The following is a 6468-nucleotide window of genomic DNA, read 5'->3' on the forward strand; positions in this document are numbered from 1 at the left end:
CCGTGGCCGCATCAACCTCAGGGAGCCACCCGGCTCAGTGTCCAGCCTCACTGCGACGCTTTCCCCTTGGGAGAGTTGCGCGAGGGGGCTGGGCACGGGGGCAACGCTCAGGTCACTCCTAGCGTACGCCGCCCTGCTAGGTCCCTCGGACCTGGTCATCGTGCGCCCCTCCCGAGCGGGACCTCAGCGAGGACAGGTATGAAGGTATGTTTGCGCGTCAAGGGGGACTCCTGAGCATCGTGACTCAGGAGCCTAATTGGCCACGTAGCCCCTCACCCTTGGTCCCGTCCTGGTGATCCGGATGGTCGAACGGCGGCTGAGGTATGCGTGGGGTCGGGCTCTGCCGACGTAGAACACTAAGGCCTACTGTCGCATCTCCTCCTCGCAGGTTGTTTGCGCATCTAGGGGGACTCGTAAGCATCGTGACTCATGAGCCTATCTGGCCACGTAGCCCCTCACCCCTTGGTCCCATCCTGGTGATCCGGACAGTCCAACAGTGGCTGGGGTATGCGCGCAGTCGGGCCCTGCCGACGTAGAACACCAAGCAAACGAGAAGGAGGTCGCAGAATCTTAACGAGATAGTACTAAACATGTTGTTCCTTAAACACCAAACAAGAGTTTTAACGCCTCCACGAGGCACGTCGCATGTCGCAGGAAAGTTCGGATGAAAGCAAAAGCAGGAAGGAGCACCATCGTCCACCAGCGAGCCTCCGCTTCAGCCTTGGACGCCGTCCTTCGGAAGCGCCTGCTCGTTGGCAGCATCACCGTCACCTGTGCCGTCGGCCTTGGTCGAGGGATCGGCGGCACCATCAACTAGAGGCGCAGAGTCAATGGCAAGGAACTTCATCAGCAATGCCTCCACCCTGCCCTTCACGGCTGCAGCGGCTTCACAGCGCCCCTCATCCACAGGCTCGAGCAGAACACCAAGGTCGGCGTTAGGGTCATGAAGGTGAAGGTAGCTAAGGACGCATGTCAGGGCCGATGAGGAAAGCGCGTGTGCTTCCCCCTCCAACATGGGGCCGATTCCGTCAGCAACGTCCTCGAGCGCCCTGACGAGCTGAGGAAGCAGTTGGGCGGGGCTGTCGTCATCAGTCACCAAAGGCTTCTCCAAACCCTTCTCGTAGAGCCCCTGCAGTGCCTTGTGGGACCTCTCCTCAAGAGACTTGAAGGACTCATGATCCTCGGCAAGAACCTTTTCCTTGGCCTCCAGCTGGACCTTCTCCGCCTCCACCTTTTTCTCCAATTTCTTCAGGTGACTACGTTCTACCGCATGCGTCCTCGCCAATTGCTCCAACTCGACATCATGACCGGTGATTGTGTCCTCTCAGGCCTTCATCTCCTCCTCCTCCGCTTTGAGACTGCGAGCCTCGGCCGCGCGCTCATTGCGCATGGTCTCCAGCTCCTTCTCCATCAACCGGCAACGCTCCTTGACGGCTTCGGCATCCTTCAACGCCACCTCGCAGGCGGCCGCAGCCTGGTCAACGGCCCGCTTACCCTCCTCAGAAGCTGCCATGACCTGACCCTAGGCCGCCCTCACGGACGCGTCGGACCGCAAACACCCCGAGATCAACTCCAGGCGCCCTAATGCCAAACGACGGTCGGCGCCTCGAAGGTCACCCCGAAGCTAGGTCATCATGACAAGAGCCTCCTCCAAAACGTCGGGTGAAGCAGCTGGATCACGGACCGACGCTATGACAGGAGGAGGATGCAGAGTCACCGCCTGCGAGTCAGCGACGGCAGAAGAAGGGGCCAGGGGCTCCTAAGCCTTTGGGACCTCAGGTGGCGAGTTGGGGGCGGACGCCTCCGGAGCTGGCTTGGCAGGTGAGGCCGTTTTCTCCTGAGGACGGTCCTCCGTGCCTTGCGAGGATGATCGGGACGGAGAGGCGCGGGTACCGTCGTTGCCCTTCCGCACCAGAGGAGGTGTGGTCGCTCCCTCTCTCTTCTTCTTTGCCGCCAGCGTCGGCCTGGTGGTGCAAAAGAAGAACGTCAAGAAGCAGCGACAAAATAAGGAACGAAATCAATGCAAGGTACTTATTGGTCCATGACGGCGTAGTCCTTCGGCCTCTTCAGAAGCACGAATCCCGGAGGCCTCGCAGCCTGGGCCACCAGCCCGCGAGTCCCAGGAGCGGACGAGGTCGCGGCAGCCGGCCCTGCGGCAGCATCGGACGATGTCCGAACAGGGGCGCCATGTCGAGAGACCAGCGCTGTCCTGCTCTTCGTCAGGACCCCGGCCGACGGCTTCTTCGGGTGGTGCCCCTAGACCTCGTAGTAACTCCAGCGAGGGCCCGAGACTCCCTCACCGGATGGTCGCCGGCCTCATCATCATCGGGGAGGGCGCGGAGGAGGTCCACAGCAAGGGGACAAGTCTCCCCTTCCCCCTCCAGGGTCGCCTCCGAATCAGGCCTCTCCTCCTCGCTGGAGTCACCTGAACACACCAGTACTGGGGCCGCCGCCTCCGGGGCCTCAGAAGGCGTTGGTAGCACGAGCCCGCGCCCATCAAAGACAGGCATGGCCGCAGCCACCTTCGCCCCATCCGGGCGGCGGTACAGGGGAAGATGGGTGGCTGACAGATCATGGCCCCCTTCAGCTCCGCCGCCTTTGGGCCATCAGGCTTCAGGTCGGCAGTCATCTTCTCTAGCACCTGCTTCGCCCGGGGGTCGGTGAGCTTCGCACGGAGCCACCCATCATGAGGCGAGGGCATCTTCGTCGGCAGCACCAACCGAGGGTGGGAGCACTTAGCACCCATAAGGACCCATTTGCTCCTGAATCCCTCGGCCTTCTTCCCGGCCTTCGAGATTGCATTGGTCACGGTTGCTGCAATGAAGTTGGCGCATCCCGAGCAATGGCCATCCTTGTTTCGGAGGTAGAAGAAGTGGCGAAGCAGTGCTACAGACGGCATCACCCCCACAAATGCCTCGCAATAGAAGGCGAAGATCGACAGGAGGAGGACGGAGTTGGGATGAAGATGAAGGGCATGCAGCTTGTAGTGGCTAAGGACGGCATAAAAGAAGTCAGAGAAAGGAGGGACCAGCCCCGCGAGGATGCTATTCATGAAGAAGGGATAGAAGGTACTGCCAGAGGCTTCCGGCTCGGTGGAGCCTGCCCGTAGTGTGGTCTTCCCCTTCTCGTTGCTGCCCTCCGCCCTCATCAGGAGCATGGCAGTGATATTCTTCTCGGAGACGTTAGGCGCGCTCAAGGCCGGCTCATACTAGGAAGGCGAGTTTGCGGCCTTTGCCTTGTCGGACGCCATTGACTGCAGGCTTGGAGAGGGGTTCATGTGGATCTGGAGTCTCTCGGGGCGAGAGAGAGAAAGGGGATCTGGAGCAAGGCGAAGGAAGGCAATGAAGGCTCTGCGGCTCGCGCCAGCGTTTTGTCAGTCAAGGACAGTTACCGAGGCAGCTTGAGGAAGTGGAGACGCCCACGTCCTGTCAATCGACATGCGTCAAACAAGGCTGCGGGCGGTTGGGGCCCACGGTGCTCCGCACTTGCCCTTTGGCTTCGCCTCGAAGCCAAGTCCGAGCACACCTTGGGCTAGGGGGATACTGTCGGCGTCCTGGGGATGGGGGTACCCAGACTTGCCTGCCTGCAGCCCAAGGCGTGGCTCCACCAACGGCCTGGTACGGCCCATCTTCATCAGCAACCACCCAAGACCCTCGCAAGGGGCCAAGCCTCACGATGCGGATGACACCAAGACCTCCGCGGGGATGGCCTCGCTAGGCTGGCTCCCGAGGAGCGAAGATATCTATGCAAGAGGCACCTCGCGAGGTCCGTGTGATGTGAGCCATGATGACCAAGGCCAGGCGGGCGCCAGCGGGCGCAGGGTGCTAGTTCCCTCTTTGGCCTAAAGGGGCAGGCGCAGGCGAGGAGTCCTGAGGCATCAGGCAAAGGTTTCCATATCGGTGCAACAAGACCAAGATCAGCAGGATGGCAGGACGGAGGTCACCGCAGATCCCACGGCGGCGTCACCACCAGAACCTTTGGTAGACGAAGACCACATTTTGTCAGGATAGCTTGTACTAGTTGTCTCCCTTCGAAATTGGACGTTGTGGGATCCCTTCCCGCCTAACATTTGGGAAGAGGACCAGGGCCTCTATAAATAGGACTAGCCACCACCGTAGCAAGGGCATGGATCATTCAAACCATCCTCAGACACACCAGCACATCGAGATTAAGAACACCTCTCCTCAGGAGGTTGTTCATCCATTGTACGTTCATCCTTAGCCCATGAGGCAATCCACCACACCACACAGGAGTAGGGTATTACACCACAACGGTGGCCCGAATCAGTATAAACTCTCATGTCACTTGTTCCTTGGGTTCGGCGAGCTAGGCCTTGAGATCATTGCGAGAGCGAGCTAGGGAGAGAGAGATCTTCATGCACACCCCAGAGTTCGAACCTCAATGGTTTGCCGGAACCCGTAATCCGACAAGTACTGTGTTGTCAGCAATACCAATCCAGGGATGACACTTAAGCACAGAGACTACGGTCCATTGGGATCGGGTTGCTACAGTGATTTTATGATCAGATTATCCATGAATATTATTTGATTTTTCTCTGAACTCTTTTATGCATGATTAATATAGCTTTGTATTTCTCTCCGATCTATTGATTTTGTTTGGCCAACTAGATTGATTTTTCTTGCAATGGAAGAGGTGCTTTATGATGGGGTTGATCTTGCGGTGCTCAATCCTGGTGAAAGAAAGGGACATGATACGTATTTGTATCATCTCCATTAAGTATAAAAGGATGGGATTTATCCATGCGTGAGTTTACTTTGTCTACATCATGTCATGTTGCTTAAGGCATTACTCTATTATTTATGAACTTAATACTCTATTTGCATGCTAGATTGCGGCCGGTGTGTGGAGTAATAGTAGTAGATGCAGAATTATTTCCGTCTACTTCTCTCAGACGTGATGCCTATATACATGATCATTGCCTTGGATATCGTCATGATTATTTGCTTTTCTATGAATTGCCCAACAGTAATTTGTTTACCCACCGTATGTTATTTTCAACGGAGAAGCCTCTAGTGAAAGCTATGGCCCCGGGGTCTAATTTTATCATATATTAGAATCCAAAAAATACCTTGCTGCAATTTTACTTTATTTATTTTATTTTGTATTTTTGTTTTATCTATCTATCAATCACTACACAATTTAATCTTGCAAGTAACCATCGAGGGATTGACAACACCTTGTTTGCGTTGGGTGCAAGGATTTGTTATTTCGTGTGCAGGTGCTACTAATGAGGTGTTGTGTGGTTCTCCTACTGGATTCATAACCTTGGTTCTTAGCCAAGGAAAATTCTTTTCTCTACGGTACTACATCATCCCCTCCTCTTCGGGGAAATCCCAACGCAGCTCACAAGTAGCAGGAAGAATTTCTGGCGCCGTTGCCGAGGAGACAACATCAACATTTATCAAGTACCTACGCATACACTTTCATATCCTTGCATTTACATTATTTTCCATTTGCCTCTCGTTTTTATCTCCCCCACTTCTAAAATGTTTTGACAAAAACACAAAAATATTTTTCGTTTGTCTTTTTGCTTGTTTGCTCATTTGCTTGCTTTTTGCCTTCATGTCAACACACCAAAAAAACAAAAGAAATAGGAAAAGTAAAGACATATGGATCCTCATCCACTTTCTAATCTTTTCAAAAGATCTAATTATGATGAGCCAATTGCTAGTGAGTTGAGTGCACTAGATTATATTTATGAAATTTTGCTTGAAAATCATGAATCTGAAAATTGTGATGAATTGTTAGAAGAAGAAATTTATAAAATGATTCATGATAGCTCCTTGAATCGAAAGCATGATTGCAATGATGTTATTATAAATTTTATTAATGTCAATTGTGCTAATTATATGCAAAGCTACAATCTTGGGGATGCTAATTTCGTTACGCCCACTACTTATTGTAATGATCATGATTGGGTGATGCTTCTTATGATCTTGAAAATTTAATTAATCCTCATGATGAAAATGATATTGATAATAATGTTTGCAATAATATTGAAAGTGGATGTGGAAGAGTCAACTTTAGGAAATGAGAATCCCACATATCAAAGAGTGTTCAATCTTATGAAATTTTTGATAAAAGTAGGTTTGGAGAGGTCATGACTTTAGTTGATGTTAATCCCACTATCTTGGAAGATTATAAAACTTTTATGCATGTGGACCATGAAGATAAAATTTTATATGATAGATATATTGTTGAATTTGATTATGATCCTACATGTAATTATTATGAGAGAGGAAAATATGGTTGTAGAAAATTTCATGTTACTAAATTACCTCTTGTTATGTTGAGATTGCTATTGTTTCTTTCTTCTTACTTGCATATGCTAGTTTTTGCTTGCCTTCATAATTTGTTTGCTTATAAAATTCCTATTGTTTGCTTATAAAATTCCTATGCATAGGAAGTATGTTAGACTTAAATGTGTTCTTCACATGCTACATGATG

Source organism: Triticum aestivum, chromosome 1A (assembly GCF_018294505.1).
Source record: "Triticum aestivum cultivar Chinese Spring chromosome 1A, IWGSC CS RefSeq v2.1, whole genome shotgun sequence".
Taxonomy (NCBI): Eukaryota; Viridiplantae; Streptophyta; class Magnoliopsida; order Poales; family Poaceae; genus Triticum; species Triticum aestivum.